The sequence below is a fragment of the Parus major genome, chromosome 18 (genome assembly GCF_001522545.3).
Source record: "Parus major isolate Abel chromosome 18, Parus_major1.1, whole genome shotgun sequence".
In the NCBI taxonomy this organism is placed as follows: domain Eukaryota; kingdom Metazoa; phylum Chordata; class Aves; order Passeriformes; family Paridae; genus Parus; species Parus major.
The window spans coordinates 7,567,738-7,586,618 of record NC_031786.1 but is presented as its reverse complement, the minus strand read 5'-3'; the positions used below and the strand labels follow the sequence as shown (position 1 = coordinate 7,586,618).

The following is an 18,881-nucleotide window of genomic DNA, read 5'->3' as shown; positions in this document are numbered from 1 at the left end:
GCTGCCCGGCGGGCGTGAGGGGACCGGCGTGAGGGGATCGGCGCTCGTGCGGTGGTGGCGTGGTTTGCGTGGGAAAGAATCCTAAAGGTCATCCTGTTTCACCCCCTGGTGTGGGTAGGGTCAACTTGCGCTAGACCAGATTGCTTCGAGCACTGTCCAGCACGGCCTTGAACACTTCCAGAGATGGGTCAGCCACAGCTGCTCCGTTCCACTCCCTCACCTCCCTCCCAAAGAAGAATTTCTTCCAAATCTCCAATCACAGAATCGCAGGATCAGTAAGGATGGAAAAGACCTTAGAGATCACAGAGTCTAGCCTATGATCTAACACCACCCTCGACTATGGCTCTAAGTGCCACATTCAGTCTTTTCTTAAACACCTCCAGGAATGATGACTAAACAAATCTAAACCTCCTCTCTGTCAGTGAGAAGCCATTCCCTCTTGTCCTGCCACTACATCACCTGGTAAATACTCTTCCTTCCATCTTTCTTGTAGGCTCCCTTCAGGAGCAGCATGAAGCTGTGTCAGGGGAGGTGTAGGTTTGATATAAGGAAAAGTTTTTCATCCAGAAGGTGTCTGAGCACTAGAACAGGCTTCTTAGGGGGGTGGTCACAGCACCAAGCTTGCTTGAGATCAAGGAGCATTTGGACAATGCTGTCACATGGTGGGATTCTTGGGGTGTCCTGTACAGGGCCAGGAGTTGGACTTGGTGATCCTGGTGGGTCCCTTCCAGCTCATCAGATTCTGTGATTCTGTGATTCAGTACTGGAAGGCTGCAATTAGGTTATCCTGAAGTCTTCTCCAGACTGAACAATCCGAGTTCTCCCAGTCTTTCCTCATATCAGAACTGCTCCAACCCTCCAATCATCTTGGTTCCTCCTCTGGATTTGGTCCAACATGTCCATGTCCTGTGCAGGAGCCTCAGAGTATTCCAGGTGGGTTCTCACCTGAGTGGAGCAGAGGGGCAGAGTCCCCCTCAAACACAGAGTCGTGTACACACACCACAGGTGCAGGAGGGCATGGACAGCAGGACATGACACCTTCTGCAGGTACCTCCCATCCCCCCAGCTCCCTGAACATTCTGTGGGCTCACACCCCTCGTGGCTCCCTCAGCACAGTGCTCTGGGGGCTCTGGGTGGGTTTCAGGCACCATCAAGGGTAAGATCAACTTGTGACAAAGGCACAGCACGGTGCTCCAGGGTCATGGTGGTGAGGGAGTGCAGGCACCCACTCAGTCACTGCTGGAGCATCTTTCTGCCTCTTCTCTGTCTCCATAAGCCGCCAGCATTCACCCAGCTCAGGATATTTGCAGTCTGAGGTGCCTCAAAGAGCTCTGTCTCAAACCACGTGTAGTTTAACTGTGATGTACTAAGAGCAAGAAGTACAATTGTGGTTTTTACAGTACCAGAGTATCACAAACTGTGTTAAAATAAGGACTTGAAATTTAGGAACCCATGTCTCTGCTCTCTTCAGCAGCACTATTGAGACATTTTGTTTACCCACAATATCTTTCATTAATGGCTCACTCCCTCAGAATAGAAATCTGCTAAAATTCAGTCATGTCCTGACATTTAGATGCAATTCTTTCCCTCGGAAAGCTGAATCTGTGGTTACCACTAATGAGGGATTAAGCTACCATTCTTTCTTATACAAACCTTGTGTCTTTTAAAGTTAGTCAAGCATACCCTCTTGTCTGATCTGAACTAGTCCTTACAAGAAGTTGTTTAATGTGTTGAGAAATTGTTCCTTTCAATCTAATTTCTGCTGTGGCACTTGGCCAGTTTGACTTCATGTAGCTGGAGTTAACCAGTTAATTGTAATTAGATTTAGTTATCTGATTATATTCCATGCCATTATGCCTGCAACATCCTTTTCCTGCTCTGAAAGCCTGAGATATAATCATACCTGCATAGCAGGGCAAGGAATTTACACCCACTCAGATTTCTCTTTGTTCATAACATTTCCCTCTTTAGATTCTGGGAAATGTTCTAATTCTTACTGACTGCCTCTATTCTACTTCACCAAATGACCAGGTAACCAGAAAAGCTTTATTTTGACTTTTAAAGGTATTTGGAGTTTATTGATAGAGTGAAAATCCACAATTTAATGTCTAAATGAGTTGTCATCTCAGCTGTTTTCTGCAGAAACAACAATCTTAGTAAGATAGACAAAGAAGAGGGAAGCAATGTGGGTTTAAATTTTTCTACTGTTATTTATTTTCCTGTTATATCTTCTCTTATGGAAGCTCCAGCCATGCATCGTTAGGAGGAATATAATGAATAAATGTGTGGGTGAAATGTTTCAGGAAAGCTGTGAGGCATGCTGGAGACTGAAGCCCAGAGGACACAGGCTGAAAGTGCAAACCGTTCCATATTTTTGGAAAATTAGGAACACAGCCTGCTAGATATGAAGGGAAGTTTGGCCTTAGGGAGGTTATGCAAGGTCGGTCACTTCCCTCCATCTGAGCACTTCCCCTGGATTGCATTCCTTCACACTATGAACTTCAGTTACACAACTCGAAGCAACTCTTGATTCAGACAATATTGCCATGGAAATTAATGAGAACTATTGATATTCAATCCTTTACTATTAATAATAACAACTAACTGAGAGTGCATTTGCTTGGGAGCAGTGCAGGGCTGATGCATATGAGAATAGATTCAAAATGCCTCTCAGCCGTGCTGGAATGCAGCTCAAGCTCCTGGAATTTCAACAGGCAGGAACTTGCTCTTGTTTCTTTTGTTTGCATCCCAGGCAGTGGAGAAAAGTGAAGCGATCCTGTCTTCCCTTTGTCCATCAAGTCTCATCTTCAGAGCTGTTGTGCTAAAGAGAGGAGATTGTCAGCAGTTCACAACAAGAGAAAACATGTTCACTCAAGGTCTTGCTGGTAAGCCATACATTTATTAAAATATGTGGAAAAGGGATGAGAGTTTGGGTTCAGACACACTAAAGTGCTTCAAGAGCTGTTCCCTAACAAATCTGTGCCATCTGAGTCAGTGGAATTTTTTATGTACTATTGGCTGCATTTAAATAAATACCTGCTTCCTAAAACTTTAAAGCCATGGAAATGGTCCCAAATGATAACACTGCCAGCATGATGGAAAGAATAATAAGCATGATGAGTGACAAACAGTTAATGGAACAGAGTTGTGCCCTGGGGACATTGATTCTGGTTTGCACAGAGTTTTTATTTAATGCATCACAGGTATTTCACTAGGTATCACCATTTTTGCTTTCCCGTGTCAGTCTAGGAAGAGATGAACTGGTAAAGCTGGGTGTGAGGATGTGTGAACTCCTTCACCCTTCTTCTCTTAAAAGTAACTGTGTTCAGCCCTCCAGACACAGACCTGAATGTGCCCATCCATTACAGTTGTACATATTTTTGTAAGCTCCCTGGACAGCCCATACTGGGGAAACACTGAACAGGAGAAAAAAATTTTCCACATATCTCTGGAGATCTTAAAGCCCTTCATAGTGCCAGGGAAGATGCTAGTTATCCAGACATGCAGTGTAAGTATTGAGGCTCACAAAACGCCATGGGAAAAGTCACACAGTAAGTCAGTATGAGAAAGGAGACCAGAGCTCCTTACTTCCTGGGTGGTTCCCTTATTTCCTGCCCTTTAGCTCTGCAGTAGTTTTCCACTATTCACAAGATTGGGGTAAGGGTAAAATATCTCCAGACTGGCCTGTGTTCGGAGAGGGGATGTTAGTGTACGATACCTAAAAGGTGTTACACTCCATAATGAGATTTTTATTCAGGATTAAACCAGCCTTAGTTTACTGTAGTTTATTGCACCATAAGTGAAGGTGTATTAACTTTATTCCACTATTGGATTTATCTGAGCTTTTCCATAGAAAAGCCTTAAATGACCTTGTAGACTGGAGCCCTTTATGTCTTGGTGCCACAAACAGGCAGAAACATGTTTTTTCCTGTCTTCTCAAGTGACTGGTAGGAAAATTGAATTGTAGGCTGGGAGCTGGCCAGGGACACCAGCTGCCAGCACTCGGAGTCCAGCAGCTGACATCAGAGCACCGGCCCCATTGACAGCAAAGGTTACGCAGACAAACATTAGCAAATAGGACCAAGTCCTGATTCATAAAATAGATGAGTCGGGATGAGCGTGTGGCACATGTCCCAGCCTTTATTCCCATGCTCTCCCTGCAAAGCCTGTACCCATCCAAGGCTCCCTGCCTCGAGTTCCGTGTCACTGCTCAGGAGCCGTGCAATGCTGAAACAAAAGTGAGCAGGTGGTGAAGGGGGGGCTGCTCATACAGAGATAATTAAATGTGAGGAGCTGGTGGAGTGGATATTCTGGATGAAGAATAGGATCCAACATTTATTCCAATAGCTGTGTTGGATGTTTGTAACACCTAAAAGCCTATTAGCACTGTTTTCTTGGGGGACTATGGGGAGCAGGGGACACCCTCTGAGGCTCCCACTGGGTTATTTTATCCCTCAGACATCAGGAGGTGGCACAGGTTAAAGAGAACTCACCCCCATGACCTTTTTTCCAGTTAAGGAAATAAAGGTAAAGGGAATGAAAGGAAAAACACTTGGATAATAACTAATTTGCTGAGGATTTTTATTGACGCTGAAGATGTCAGGCTCATAATCCAGGGAGCTGGAGTTGTGCATGAGGAAAGGTTCACTGGGCTGTTGGGAATGCCCAGCTTTTCCACTTGCCTTTGGAAACAGCCTTTGTGTCTGTGTGCCACTGCCTGGGAGCTGCCTGGTACCTGCCTCCCAGGGAACAGCCTGTTTCCAGTTGTCTCTTTAAATGACTTAAAGCACTGCCAGGATCTGATCACTCATTTTTTAGAAAAATAGGAGTCTCAGCCAAAGGCTCAGCAGAAACGATGAGTGTATTTCCTATAGAAATAAAAACAAAGGCTGTTTACCATCCCTCCTTTTAATGAGTCTGACAGTACAAATACACTCAGCTCCCTCAACAAGCACTGAATCAAGCTGCTGGGTCACTCACCAGGTAGGGACCTTGTCCCTATTTGCCTCTAACATGTTGATATTTTTAATTTTTTTTTAATACAAGAGGAGTGGTAAGAAACAATTACTTACTATTAAAAGTATTGCACAAATCCATCTCCTTTTAAAGGACACAGTGACTCCACTAGAGCTGGGTCTGCACCCTGTGGGCAAACACAGCACCTTTCAGCAGAGCTCTGTCAGGACAAGTTGCCTTTGTGACTGCTGCTCCTCCAGCACCACAGTGCCTGTGTACAGCTTATTCCTGTGCCTGGAGGAAAACGAGGCATTATGAGGCACTTGCACACCAAAATAACTACCAGTATTGCTATTTTAGGGTTTAGTTTTCAACTTGCAGTCTGTGGATCAGGCCTGTGCTGGCAGCCTTTGTCCACGTGTGTCTCAAAACTTGAGAAACGCAAGTTTTGTGACGCTGTTTGCAGACCCCAGAAATACTGCTTATTGTCTCCGATCAGCATCATGCCTGGCATGAATTCCGGTCCTGTATCCAAGGCAATCTCATTATTTGCTATACATACACGATCTGTGTGGTTAATTTCTTTCTCCTTCTCACGAGGGAGGAACCTTCCTGTGCTCCACAGGCATGCCTGTGTTTAGGAGATTAAAGAAAGCAGGCAAGACGCATGAAAAATGTCACCCCGTCGCGGTGGCAGCAGCCTGAATGGGATCACAATTCTGAGACAGATGTTCCTTCCAATTGAATTGTCTGTGTCAGTGATTGCAGAGTTCAGGGTTCTGGAGAGGAGTGAGGCGGAGGGCACGGCTGAGCAGAGGGCTGGCTGCAGCCAGGGAGTTGGCACAGCGCAAGCAGCAGCGCTGCTGATTCTGACACGGCTGCACCATTAATCTGTCTCGGCCTCGAGCACCGCTGGCTGGCTGTCCTGGAATTAATTTGGCTAATGTAGCGCGTGATGGAAAGCCACGTTTGCAATCTCTTTGCCAGGCAAGGCTGGATGGATTGATAGCATCCTCTCTCCCTGGTTAAGAGAACTCATAGCAGAGCTCCACTGAAGGGACACCCTCTGAGGCTGTGGCTCCATCCCCCAAGAGCTGACAGAGAAGATGTTTAACACCTCCTGGCTCTGGTGGTTGTCAGGGGGAGCCTGAGGAGACAGGGAAGAGGTGGCATTGTCACAGGGGTGGCTTTGCCACCCCTGTGCAAGTGGGAGGTGTCAGAGTTTGTTCTGAGGGCAGGTTTCAGTGTCAGTCTCCAAATAACTTGTTTTCTCCAGCACAGGAAGCCTATTTGCAGTCATGGTTTCAAACTGGTGGCTGCAGACTAATGTGTGACCACTAAGTAGTTAAGTTATCTAATGAACAGCTGTTTGATTTGCTTTTGGTCACAAAAGGCTGAGTGTCAATTAAACAAGAGCCCAGTGACAGAAAGGACTGAAATGCCCCCAGACAACTCCTGACAGAGACTGAAAATGAGCCCAGTGCTTTCCTTGTGTCCCATCCCCAATCCCCCCGATGCACATGGGCCCTTGTGGGCCTTTGCTGCACCACTTCTGTGGGGAGAAAAAAAGAGTGTTCTGGAGCACCCAGGAGGAGGCAAGAGGCAGGTGAATATGGCAGTGATGGGAGCTGAGGCAGAACCAGAAGAACCAGCCCAGCAGACGCTCCAGAGAAGCAGAGGACAAATCTGCCCAGCAGCTCATCCAGCTTGGAAAGCAGAAAAGGGTGCGCAACAGACAGGATGATATGAGAGGGAGACCATCACCCATCCAACAGAGCCCCAGCTAAATTAATTTTGTGTCACAGACAGCAGGGAAAGGACTTTTTGAGGGAGGCTGAGCACCCCTTTACCACAACCACTGTGTAAGATGCCCTTGGTGAGCAGCTGTGTGCCCCTCCCCTCCCCACCACTGCACTGGCACGTTCAGATCAGAGAGAACTGGAGCTGATTGTAATAAACCCATTAGCACATGGATGTGAGCCACAACACGGCACTGTGCAAACTAACCCAGAAGGAGCTTTGCAATGTAGGCAAGTTAATTGACAAAAATAACCCCCAACCCACCCTGGCTGCTGTGCTTTGCCATGGGAACAATATTGTGCATGTGATCACATTCAGCAGGACACAAGCAGCCTAAGGGTCTTTTTACATTTGGCTTGAAAAGGCTAAAAATAGACCCCAAACCACATTCCTTTTTTACATTGCCATCTCCTCTGCCTCTTCCTATTCACTGGCACTTTTACATGCAAAGCAGGATTTGGGATCCAAGGCCCCATAATTAGACTACAGCCTGGCAGCTGCAAGTGGAACAGCTGGAGGTGTTATTTTTACAGGTTATTAATTGACTCCATGAAAGCCCAGCAAACAGAGAGCCAGCGAGCTGCAGTCCACAGCCACATGACAAGGTCTTAGTGACAGGAAAAGATAAAATAAAAGAGAGAACGCAGAATCCTAAAGCCGATTAGTTAGAGCAATTTCTCCAAAGCTAAATATAGGGAAAAAATCCTCTCCCATCTTCAGCTCCGTTGGCGGAGATGAGAAAGCACAAGGAAGGAGATAGACAGAAATTTCATTTTTCACATAAGCCCCCATGGGTGGAAGGCAGATACTGCTGCTTTGGTGACGCTCCCAACACTTAAATGCAACTGTCCCTGGCAGCTCCCCCTGACCAGCCCTTTGTTCAGCTCACAAGTGCAGCTGCACTTGCTCCAGCCTCACTGCACTGGACAGGGGAATGACACAGGGAAGGTCCCGGTGCCATGCCAGCACCCGGCCATGGCCAGGCTGGCACAGCCCTGGTACCTCTCTGCCAGACACAGATGGGTGAGCCTGCAGAGCCCTCCCTCAAAGGGGTGAACCACCCACATTGCCCCAAACCAAAGCAGGACAGAGCCAGGACACTTCTTTCCAACTCTCTTTCCTCCCTGTCTTTCCTGCAGCTGGGGACAGATGAGGCTTGGGGACAGCTGAAGCCACCTGCAGCCACAAGAGACACCCCTCATCGAGAGCTGGAATAAGGAAATGGGTGCTGACAGCACGAGGGGATGGGATTGGGTCATCACCTCTGCAAAACCTATTGTACATCTAACATCTCAGGGAAATAAATAACAGGCAACTCCAGCAGAGATGCTGAGAAGCTGGGAAACTGGCAGAGCATTTCAGATTTATGGGAAATTAATTTAGCCCTGGATGCTGAGAGCCAGCAAGGCCCTCTCCCCAGGACAGCCCATACTGCTGGCCCAAGATGTGGGGTCTTTGTCAGACTTCAGGTTTAACTTCTGAAAATAAATCACACTTGTACAGCAGAGGTGAAGCAGTACCTCTCCCAGAGCAGAGGACAGCCAGGATCCTGGCACTCAGCATCCCCTGTGCTGGCAGCCAAAGGGGAAGGGGAGGCACTGGAAAGGCTGCTGCTGCTTGGAGGCCAAAACATAGCCCAAGAAAGTCTCTTCTTCATCAGGACACAGAACAGTCCCATGTTCCACAGCTCCAAGACAGGGATTTCTTCCCACTTTCATCACCCACACAGCAAGAGAAGCACCAAACACCCCCTCCAGATGTGTCTTCACAATGTTCAGTCATAGACAGTGGTTAGAAGAAGGGGATATTTCTCTCCAACCTCCATCCTTGACACTAGACACCCCTCTGGGTGGGTTTGGGGTTTTTCCAGTCCCTCCCTTATTCCCAGCTGTTCAGGGTCTGTATCTGGAGACAGATGAGGGAAACCCATGCTTTGTATTCTCACCCTTTGGAGAGCATTTCTGTGATAACCAATCCCATTAGACATCCCTTCAACACGAGTGTGCCCTCCTGGCCCAAACCCACCCCTGGGCTCACTGCCAGGGCTGTTTTCCATGCCAGCCTGGCAGTGGACTGTCCTCGGGCAGGAAAGCTCCTCTTCAAAAGCCAGCTCTGCCTCGTGCTGTGATCTGGGAAGAGCTGTCAGAGCTCCTGCTGGGTGCCAGCACTTCATTCCTGTAGGATGGGGTTATGGGTCAGGCCTTTATTTCCAGCACTGTCTGCCTGCTCCACACACAGTGCCCAGGCTGCCAAACACCCCCAAACCACAGCAAGGCCATGGGGCTTCCAAAACTTGGGTTTCATACTGGCATGGAGCCTTTCCCCAGGCTGGGGGTCCCCACAGGAGCAGAAGTGCCAGGGGCAGAGGGACAGCCCCAGAATGGGGGTCCCATGGGGAAGGCAGGGCTGGGTATCCAACCTCAGGGCTACAGGGATACACCACCTTCCCCTCAGCCAGTAATTCAGCCCAGGCAATTGCTCTGTGTCTGACAACACAGGAGCTGGACCCACTGCAGGAGAGAAACCAAACATGTAACAGACAGCTGTGGTTCTGCATGTGCCCTATGTTCCTGTGGTGCTGCACAGTGCCCCTCTGCACTCCCTTTAACCCTGGCAGGTGGGCTGCAAACACTCTGCCACAGGAAGGGAACTCAGCATCACCTGTGTGACTCTGCTCAGGCCTGGGGAGGTGCATGTTGCTCCTTCATCCACAGGTGGGGCAGTCCCACGTGTCCCCAGGCTATTTTCCCTGGTAGGGCTCAGTCTGTGCCATCTGTGCTACCATCACACCTCTCCACAAGATCCAAAGCCGTGGTTGCACAGGGATAGACAGCACTTTGGGGACAGCAGGAGGAGAGGAGGCTTTTTCCAGGGGGTGTCAGAACCACAGGTGACAGTGCTGGAGAGCAGAGAGCTGCTGGCAGCTCCCAGGGTTGCGAAAGTCTTTGGCCTTTGTGGCGTGGGATGGGGATTTGGGAGCAAAGCACATCGAGCGAGCTGAGGAGAGTGACATTTTCCTTCCCAGCTGCTCCATCTGTGCCCACGCAGCCGGTGGGATGACTCCGTGCAACTAATGATGCAACGTGATTAGTAAACAAATGATGTATTTGCACCAGGAAACAAAAAAAAAAGAGGAAAAGGAGAGAAAAGAAAGAAAACGAGTCACATTCTGGCCTGGCAGCATGCAGCAGTGAGCTCTTTAAAAATCTGCTGAGGAAGGCACTTGCACAGCACATGGTTTGGGCAGATCAATGAAGCTGCAAAGCAGCCTGGCAGGCACACAAATCCACTTTCTAATGAAATTTACAGCAAGTGGAATTTAGGTCACTACTCGGAAGCATTCAGTCTATTCCAGGCAGCTTTTAAAATATTTAAGAAATAGCTGTCAAATTAAGCCTGCTCACCTCTGACTGCAAGGTCCAACTTGGAGCCATGGCAGATTTCTTAGCTGTGGCTTAAAAAGAAATATATTTTTAAGCTTTCTTTGATTGCACCCTCCCACCATCACCACCACACAGTGATTGGCATCAACTCCTGCCATGCAATCCTGGCCCTGGTGGGAGCTTTGAGTTCCAAGGATGCTCAGGCTGTACCCAGCCCAGCCTCATCCTTCCCCAGGGTCAGGGCAGTGAGACACCAGACGTGTCCTTCCTCCAGCCTGTGCCCAAAGGACTTCAGCTGCTGCTGAAGGAAGAGCAGTGCCACAGCCAGACCTAAAAGCAGCTCTCGAGGGAACAGCTAAAAGCAGCCTCTTAGCAGAGGTGAGCCTTCAGCAAGGCTGAGCGATGCCGAGTGGAAGGGTCTGGGCTGCACTGCAGCTTGCCAGTGTTATTCCCAGATGTCACACTCCAAGAGAGCTGCCAGAGCAGCCTCAGTGAGTGGTGGAGGGAGAGGAAAGGTGACAAACAAGCAGTTTTTTGGCTGTTTACCCAGCAGAAGTGGCCACGGCCCGCAGTCTCCACACTCACAATTCCTGCAGAGATCAGAGCAGGCCAGACATTTCTGCTTCCAACAAGGTACAGTTCAAACCCTTACATAACACAGGCTGTGAGCTGATTGCTGCCCCAGCTCAAGGTCCAGCCAGGCACAGAGCTCAAAGTTCTTCCAACCTCAGCACAAACCAGGAGCAGAGTGGGGGAGAGCGGAAGGCAGCCCTGGAGCTCAGTGTGAGGGGAGACACCACAGGCACAGCCAGGCCCTCTCTGGGCTGTGCTTTGGAGGACAAAGAGGTTTCCCCATCGCTCACCAACCTGCCCACAGCTTGTTCCTCACAACCTGGCTATCTCCCCTGCCCACAAGGGACCTGCTCCCCTTCCACAGGGTCTGACCAGACCCCAGCACAGCCCCAGCACTCAGATCTGGCCTGGCTGCAGTTGAGGTACAGCACAGGTACCTGTGCAAACACCTCTGCCTCCTTCCTCATTATACACATAAATACCCATTTCATGCTCAGCTGATGGAGGATTTGTTAGGCTGGGTTATGATCCTGGCTGCTGCTCCACACTGGCTGTGTTCCAGGATCTGGAACCAGGGGACACAGTCTCCAATATCTCTCCCATCAGCACTCCTGGCCACGGATGAGTGCCCCAGAGCATACTCTGACACTATCCCTGTATTCACCCTGCATGGCCTGGCCCTTCTTCCACCTCACTGTCTCTCCTGACAGAGTTCCATGTCCATCCCTGCAGCTCTCCTGCCCTTTTCTCCATTCCTTGACCATAGGGATGTTATTGAGTCTGGAAGAAGTGATCCTTGGATATCACCCAGCTCTCTGGGACCCCGCTTCTCTCTAGGGCATTTTCCCATAGGATTCCTCCAGGAAGATCCCTGGAGAGGCTGGTTAGCTCTTCCCATGCCCAGGGCTCTGACTGGATGTCCCTGGCAGCACACAGAGGCCTTGGGCCCTCCTGACTCCACAGCAATGCTACCCTCCCAGATGGATCCAACTCTAAATGTCTGCAGACCCATACAGTACCAGCAGCTGGAGAGGAGCCTGTGTTCCTCCACATCCCCAGCCACAGCCCTTCTCACCCAGACACCCAGAGTGAGCACTGGGTGCTGGAGCAAAGGCAGCACTGCTGGGTCCAGTTCTGCTCAGGACTTCATTCTTAACGAGACACTTGGAGACAGAATTTAGCAAGGAAGAAATCCCATACATGGCTAAGGAGCCAACATGGCCACCTCGAGCTGAGCAGCACATCCTACAAGCACAGGGAACACACACAGTCCAGCAAGCAGCACGGGATTATGGAATTTCACAGCACACGGGTGTTTGGCTTGGCTTGGGAATGTTGCAGAGCAAGTGGAAATTCCCTCCAGGAAGGGAAATCCAGGAGCCAGGCTCCTGTGCAACATTTGTCCCTGCTGTTTAGATACATTTTGCTCCCCAAACGGGAGGAGAGAGAACGTGAAATGCCCAAGTTACCCTTCCAGGAAACCTCCTGCAGGAGCTGGGTACACCTGATCCAACCTACAGCAGAGCTGCCTGCCCTGCACACTCCAGCTGCTCTTCCTGGCTGCAGGATGGCCAGGGACATCCCATGGAATGCTCCGAGCCCGGCTGGCAGTTGTGTAACGCACAAGCAGCCTGGGCTGCTGCCAGGGCAGAGCAGGGATCTCCCGAGGGATGTAATCCTGCCATGGTCTCGCTGCCTGTGCATCCGATAAGAAAGGCTCCCAGTTTTCCCACTTCCGTGAAAACAAAAGATTCTGCGGAGCTCCACACCCTCTAGTGGAGGTGGGAGCTCGGCACACCGATGCTCCCAACCCCACAGCACCGCAGAGATCAGGTCGGGATCCCGAAAGTCCCTGCACATCTGCAGGGTGTGACAGCCCTGGGGTCAGTGCAGAAGCCAGTTCTCTGCTGCCCGCACAGCCACCTGCAGCAGTTAAACACCTGCCTGCTGTGCTCAGGCACAAAAGCATTAAATAAGAAAAAAGCAAGTCAACTTTGAAAAATGGATTTTATTCATGTTCACCATCCATTTAGGCACAACTGCTTTCTATAACCTACAGGAAAACTGGAGGGGGACTTTACAAGAGCATGGAGTGCCAGGACAAGGGGGAATGGTTTCAACAGGCACAGGGAGGGGTTAGGTGGGGTATTAGGGAATTAATGACGGTGGGGAGGCCCTAGCAGAGGTTGCCCAGACAAGCTGTGGCTACCCTATGGACATGTTCAAGGCCAGGCTGGACAGGGCTTGGGGCAACCTGGGCTAGTGGGAGGTGTCCCTGCCCATGGCAGGGGGTGGAAGGAGATGGTCTTTATGGTCCTTTCCAGCTCAAACCCTTCTATGATTCTGTGATAACCCAAAAAGACCACACAGGTATAACCAAACTGCAAGAGCAGCTCTCACCATCCTGCAGAATCACCTCTCAGTCCAGCCACCTGAAAATAAATAACCAGGATGTTCAGCCAGGAATGCAGCTGAAGCCAGAGCCCCTGTCCTACACAGACCCATCTCCTCTTGATCAGTGTTAACTGAAGCACCATCCCACCCCAGCTCTCCCTAAAATCCTTCCCAAAAGCATCTCTACCACAAGCACTTCCAAAAGCACACCAGAGCCAGATCACCCATCCCACAGCAATAACAAACGGGTAAAGGACTTGTTATTTTGGCCAGGGATTTTTGCCAGGAGCCAAGATCACTGTGGTGCCACCCTGTGGTTCCCAGCACCGGCCTTCCCCCCTCCCTTCCCACACTTGCCAGGGCAGAGTCTGCCCCCAGGTGAACCCCCTGCTGCAGGAGAGAAACCAAATATGTAACAAGAGAGCAAAGTACACAACTTCCAGCAAAGCTTTCCATCTGCTCAAGTGCAGAAACCACTTTATCACTATTCCCTACTACGTGGGGAACAAAGTTGCAACTCAAACAGTATCTAGTGATAAATCAAGCACCCAGGTTCTCATTTCCATACCTGAAAGAGCACCAGTTTGATTTTGCAAGATATTTTCAAAAGACATGCATACGTTAAAAAACCCCAACCCTGTTTTTCCTTGGATTAGTGGTGCAGCTGTTGTATGCAGTATCATACATGACCATCAAAATGCTTCATGAATGTTCACACCTGTTACTGCACAGGTGAGGCCCAGCACGGAGCCCACCTGGGAGCTGCTCTTGGGCGCGGGTGAGGCTGGCTGGCAGCACCCAGCAGCCGTTCCCCAGCCCACAGACCCCGTACCCCTGCCCAGGAGGAGCACCCGGAGCTCCCACGACTCACCTGGTGCGCCCTCACCTCAGGAATGGAAGCACCGAGTCTCATCCATGTCACCATCTGGAGCTGTGGCTTCTCTGGGGCTGAGCCCCCGCAGGAAATCCTGTGAAACACAAAGTTCTGGGACACTGGCTGCAAAAACAAAGTCCTGGTGTGGTGTTGGCCCTGGGGCTGGCCCTGCAGCCCCCTCCCCACCACACCTCTCACTCCTTACACCCCATCCAGCTGTTCCCCGCTGCTCTCCCACCCTGCTGTGGGCCCAACACCTCCCCAGGGAGCAGCCACAGCCCGGGGTTGTCCCTGCACAGCACCCCAGCCCTCCCACAGTCCCATACCCCCCACAGAGACCCCAAACCCTGCCTTCCCCAGCCCCCACTGCAGCCCCCCATGGAACTCTGACCCCCAGGCCAGAGTCAGTACCCCCACTACACCCCAACATCTCCCCTGCATCCCAACCAGCCCCTCACAGCTGCCTCCCCATACCCTGTCCCCCAGGCCCTCACTATCCCCCTTCACTGCATCCCACGCCCCCCAAACCCTGTCTCCCCCAGCCTCCTCACGGTCACCTCCCCCCCCCCCCCCCCCCCCACCCCCCCGACCCTCCCTCAGCGCCTCTCACACCCCGTGCCCGCCATGTCCCCGAGCCTCTCTCAGCGCCACGCGGCCAGAAGCGGGGAGCGGAAGCGGGGACCGGGAGCGGGCCCGGGAAAGCACCGAGAGCAGCCGCGGGCCGGAGCGCCGAGCAGGGCACGGCCCGCCGGGGACAGCGCCCTCGTGCGGCGGGAGCCGGGACTGCAGCGGCGCCCGGGATCCTCCGGGAAGCGCCGGGAGCGGAGCTGGGGAACGGGAGGAGAAGTGCCGGCAGCGGAGCCCGGCGCTGTGGGGCTCGGGACCGGCAGAGAACAGCTCCCGTGCCGCTCGGGAACGGCCCGAGCCGGTGGGGGTTGGTTTTGGAGCTGCTGGTGCGAAGGGAGTCCCGGAGATGCTCCGGGGACTGGAGCTCCCCGCTCTGCAGCCGGGCTGGGAGCGCTGGGGGCCTTCACCGGGAGAAGAGAAAGCTCCAGGGAAAGCCCACAGCCCCTTCAGGGCCTAAAGGCGGCTGGTGAAAGGATGGAGAGTGACTTTTTACACAGGCAGATAGCGATAGGACAAGACAATAGTTTTACACTGGAAGAAGTGAGGAAGAAATTCCTCCCTGGGACAGTGCTGGCAGGCTGGCACAGGCTGCCCCAGCCCGGGAGGTGCCCGAGGCCAGCTTGTCCTGCCCGGGACAGTGAAGGGTGTCCTGCCCATGGCAGGTGTAGAATGAGATGGGCTTTTAGGTCCTTTTCAACCCAAATCATTCCATGATTCCATTATTATAATACCCACCAAAGGCAAAATCTCTGCACACAGAGAGTTCAGAGGCCTTTCTTGGCTGGAGCTGAAACCACAGGGCAGTTAATACAGAATAAATCAGTATTTTGATTTAATATTCTGCTGATGGTTCTCAAGGCTGCTTATTTATGTTGAATTGTGCTTCACTTTCAGTGACTCTGACAGCCCCACTCCTGTCTGAGAGAGAGGCTTTCAGCACAAATACAGATATCTCTCAAGAAATTTAATCACAATTTTCCCTCCCAAGACTTTTTGGTATAAACAGCCTGGGAGCAGAAAACCACTCCAACACACGAGCAATAACTTGCTCCCCGATGGAGCATTAAAAATGAAGCAGTGTTTACATTTATTTCTGCAATAACACACTTTAGCAGACCTCTTATAAAATATAAATACAAGTCCAAAGCTGTGCAAAACCTGGATGGGAGGAGCAGCTGGGGAAACCAAACCACCAGAGAACAAAAACTCACTTTTGCCCATTAAAGCTTACTGTGGCCTCTGGGTGCTGGCACATCCAAACACAGATTGAGTGACACAGGGACAGGTTTGTGCCACCAGCCCAGCCGAGCAGGTAATTCCACACTCAGGTTCCCCAGGAGTGGGTGCCTGCGCTGCTCAGAGCCTGCTCTGAATACTAAACTCTTCATTGCCTTGTGATTTTCCTTCTGCCGCTTGTAAATACACAGCAGGAGTGTTCTACAAATACCGGGGAACATCTTTCCAGTCCCTGTGAAAGCAGAGGGCACGATCCCTACTTTGCACAAAGAATTGTGATGCAGGGGGATGAATGAAAACACAAATACCTGCAGATCTGAGGAGCTGACTTTTCAAAAGCTGCTTTTGTGCTTCTCAGAGCACAAAGCCCTCCCCTGCTGCCCCTTGACCAGTGCTTACAAGCTGAGGGATGTCCCCTCTCCCAGCACAGCCCCGCTTCTCATGCATTGCTGGTTTAATGCTGAAGTCACAATGCTCAATCTTCTTTTTTTCCTTACAGATTCATAGAATTCTTGAGGTTGGAAAAGACCTCCAAGACCATCAAATTCAACTGTGATTGCAGTGAAATCCTTTAGGGGTGCTGGGTATGAGCATGGTGGGAGAGCCCTGGAGCAAAAGGTGCAGTGGCCAGATGAGCTGGCCAGGCTGTGCTGGCTCCCCAGGCACACTCAGGAGAGAGGGGGGCTTGAAAACTGAGCCAGGGGGGCTCCAACCCCTCACAGCCCTGTTTGGCACCAGCCTGGCAGGGAGACACAATCCCACTGTGGGCAGGGACAGCCACCCATTCCCTCCAAGGCAGCCCAGGGCACGTGCGTGCAGAACAAAAGCATTTCACATCCTTTCACGAGTTTTATTTGTGAAGATAAAAGCATTTCAGTCCCTTTGCTGCAAGCCATGCATCCTGCTGATCCCCCTGTGCCCACCTCATGCTCAGTCTTTTGCCTCCAAGGGAGCCAGGGGCTGGCTAGCTGCCACACCCAGCAGGATTCCATCCTCCTGGGTGCAATTCTGCCCAGCTCTGGCTGGCTGTAAACGTTGTGGATCTCATTTGTACAGCAGAGCTCGGGCTGCCTGGCTGATGGCAGGGACAGCACTGAAAACAAACATTCTTTTTTTTTTTTTTTTTTTTCCTTTTTGATAAAAGAAAACATTACCTCTCCGAGATTTACACAGTAGATCAAGCATAAACCTGAATTATCTCCCTCCTCTCTTTCTCCAGGGAGCAGATAATAGGAGGATGTCTCCATCCTTCTGCTTTGTTCCTTGTCACCCAGCTTGGCAGCATTTTGGTTGCTATTAAACCACACTCACCCCCCCTTGACATTTAAAGGCCTGTTGTTTGATTGCTGTCACAGTCCTGTTCGTGGCTCCTTCAACCAGTTCCCTCCTCCTCTTCCCACCAATGATGGATTTTATAGTTTACTCTTTTTATTTGCTCTCCTCATGCTGTGCTCCAGCAGAATGCTCTCGCTGCCAGACGTGGGGTTTGCTACTTGCCCACAGTGTCACATCACACCCGAGCAGCTCTGGGCACAGTGGAGCTGCCCTGGCTTTCAGCAGAGTTAGGAAAGCTGAATAACACCTGGATCTGGGAGCCTGATCCTGCTGGGGTTGGATCCTGCTGCTTTCGGGGTCACTGCTGTGGTGTGGGATGTGTCAGAACACAGATATTCCTGATGGGGTCATTGGTTTCCACAGCTGATCCATTGCCCCACGTGGAATATCCCATGGGATGAGTGGACACTGGCCCCAGGGTGAGGAGCACCTGGTCCCTGAGGGAGGGGAGCAGAGCCTTTCTGCTCCTTGGGAGCAAAGCTGGGATGCACCATCAGCTGGGGGATTGATTTACAGCTCATCCACCAGGGGAGAATGCACAGAGCAGAGGGTTTGCTGCCACCAGAGCTTTGCCAGATGATCTGCAAAGGACAAAGTATTCCAGTGCATCAAGCCCTTAAAATCCCTTAAAATCCCTTTGGACCTCTCTGAGCCCTCCTCTTGGCAAGGTCAGAAATGCTGAGGGTGGGACCCAGCTCTGCCAGCTGTGCCAGAAATTTGGTCTCATGTTCAGGTGTGGAGTTCAACAGGTAAAAGTAGGTAAACACAGGTAAAGTTCTTTTTTACCAGAGTTTGAAATAAAGCTGAGCTCTTGGCCCATGCATGTTTGTACTCTGGGTATCTCTGTACCTGCTCCTGGCCTGCTCCCACCACCCAAACTCCTGTGTGTCCCAGGGCTGCTCACACTGAGAGAATCATGGAATCGTTAAGTTTGGAAGAGATCTCTAAGATCACCGAGTCCAACCCTTAACCCAGCACCACTGAAACATCCTCAAGTGTCACATCCACACATCTTTTAAATCCCTCCAGGGATGGTGACTCCCCTCCATCCTGGGCAGTCTGTTCCAGGGCTTGACAACTCTTTCAGTGAAGAAATTCTCCATAACAGCTGATCTAAACCTCCCCTGGTACAACTTGAGGCCGTTCCCTCTCCTTCAGTCCGTGTTCCCTGGGAGCAGAGCCCGACACCTCCCCACCTGCCCCTCCTGGCAGGGAGCTGTGCAGAGCCAGAAGGGCCCCCCTGAACCTCCTTTTCTCCAGGCTGAGCCTCCCCAGCTCCCTGTCATAAGACTTGTGGTTGCAGACCCTTCCCCAGCTCCTGTCTGGCCACACTCAGCCCCTCAGTGTCCCTTGTAGTGCCCCTGGCTCATAGGGACCATCCAGTTCCTGCTGCCTTGGAAATGGGCTGTGAGCTACCCTGGCCCTTCTCCCTCTTGGAAAACACATCCAGCAGATACCAAAAGGCAGGTGTCCCCCCTCAGGGAAGAGTGGCATGGCTGGTCATGTCACCTGGACACCTGAGCCCAAGGCATTTGGAAGAGCACACGTCCCTCCCACCGCAGTGACAAGCTGAAAGCTCAGGGATCTCTGCCTTCATCTGAAAAACTAACTGAAAATTCCCTACTCCACAGAGCTCAGCTGTATCTGAAATTACTCCCATCAGCATCTCCTCTGTCCCCAGCCACCTGCTGCAGAGAAGGTTG

General features: G+C 51.1%; 2 long non-coding RNA genes and 1 other non-coding gene across 4 annotated transcripts; 1 reads left to right on the top strand and 2 right to left on the bottom strand.

The window, feature by feature from the left end:
• Nucleotides 1–6: 6 nt before the first annotated feature.
• On the top strand, nucleotides 7–8,824 carry LOC107212636. 2 transcript variants are annotated; one of them, XR_001524497.2, is made up of 3 exons: nucleotides 7–87; nucleotides 2,753–2,885; nucleotides 7,896–8,824. It is a non-coding gene; the product is annotated as an uncharacterized LOC107212636 (long non-coding RNA). The 2 variants fall into 2 exon arrangements; XR_001524498.2 differs by having other exon boundaries at nucleotides 14–462.
• Nucleotides 8,825–12,700: 3,876 nt separating this feature from the next.
• Nucleotides 12,701–14,298, bottom strand: LOC107212635. Its single transcript, XR_001524496.2, has 2 exons — nucleotides 13,978–14,298; nucleotides 12,701–13,144 (listed from the first exon to the last, which is right to left on the bottom strand). It is a non-coding gene; the product is annotated as an uncharacterized LOC107212635 (long non-coding RNA).
• Nucleotides 13,772–13,927, bottom strand: LOC117245279. Its single transcript, XR_004499810.1, has one exon.
• Nucleotides 14,299–18,881: the final 4,583 nt, after the last annotated feature.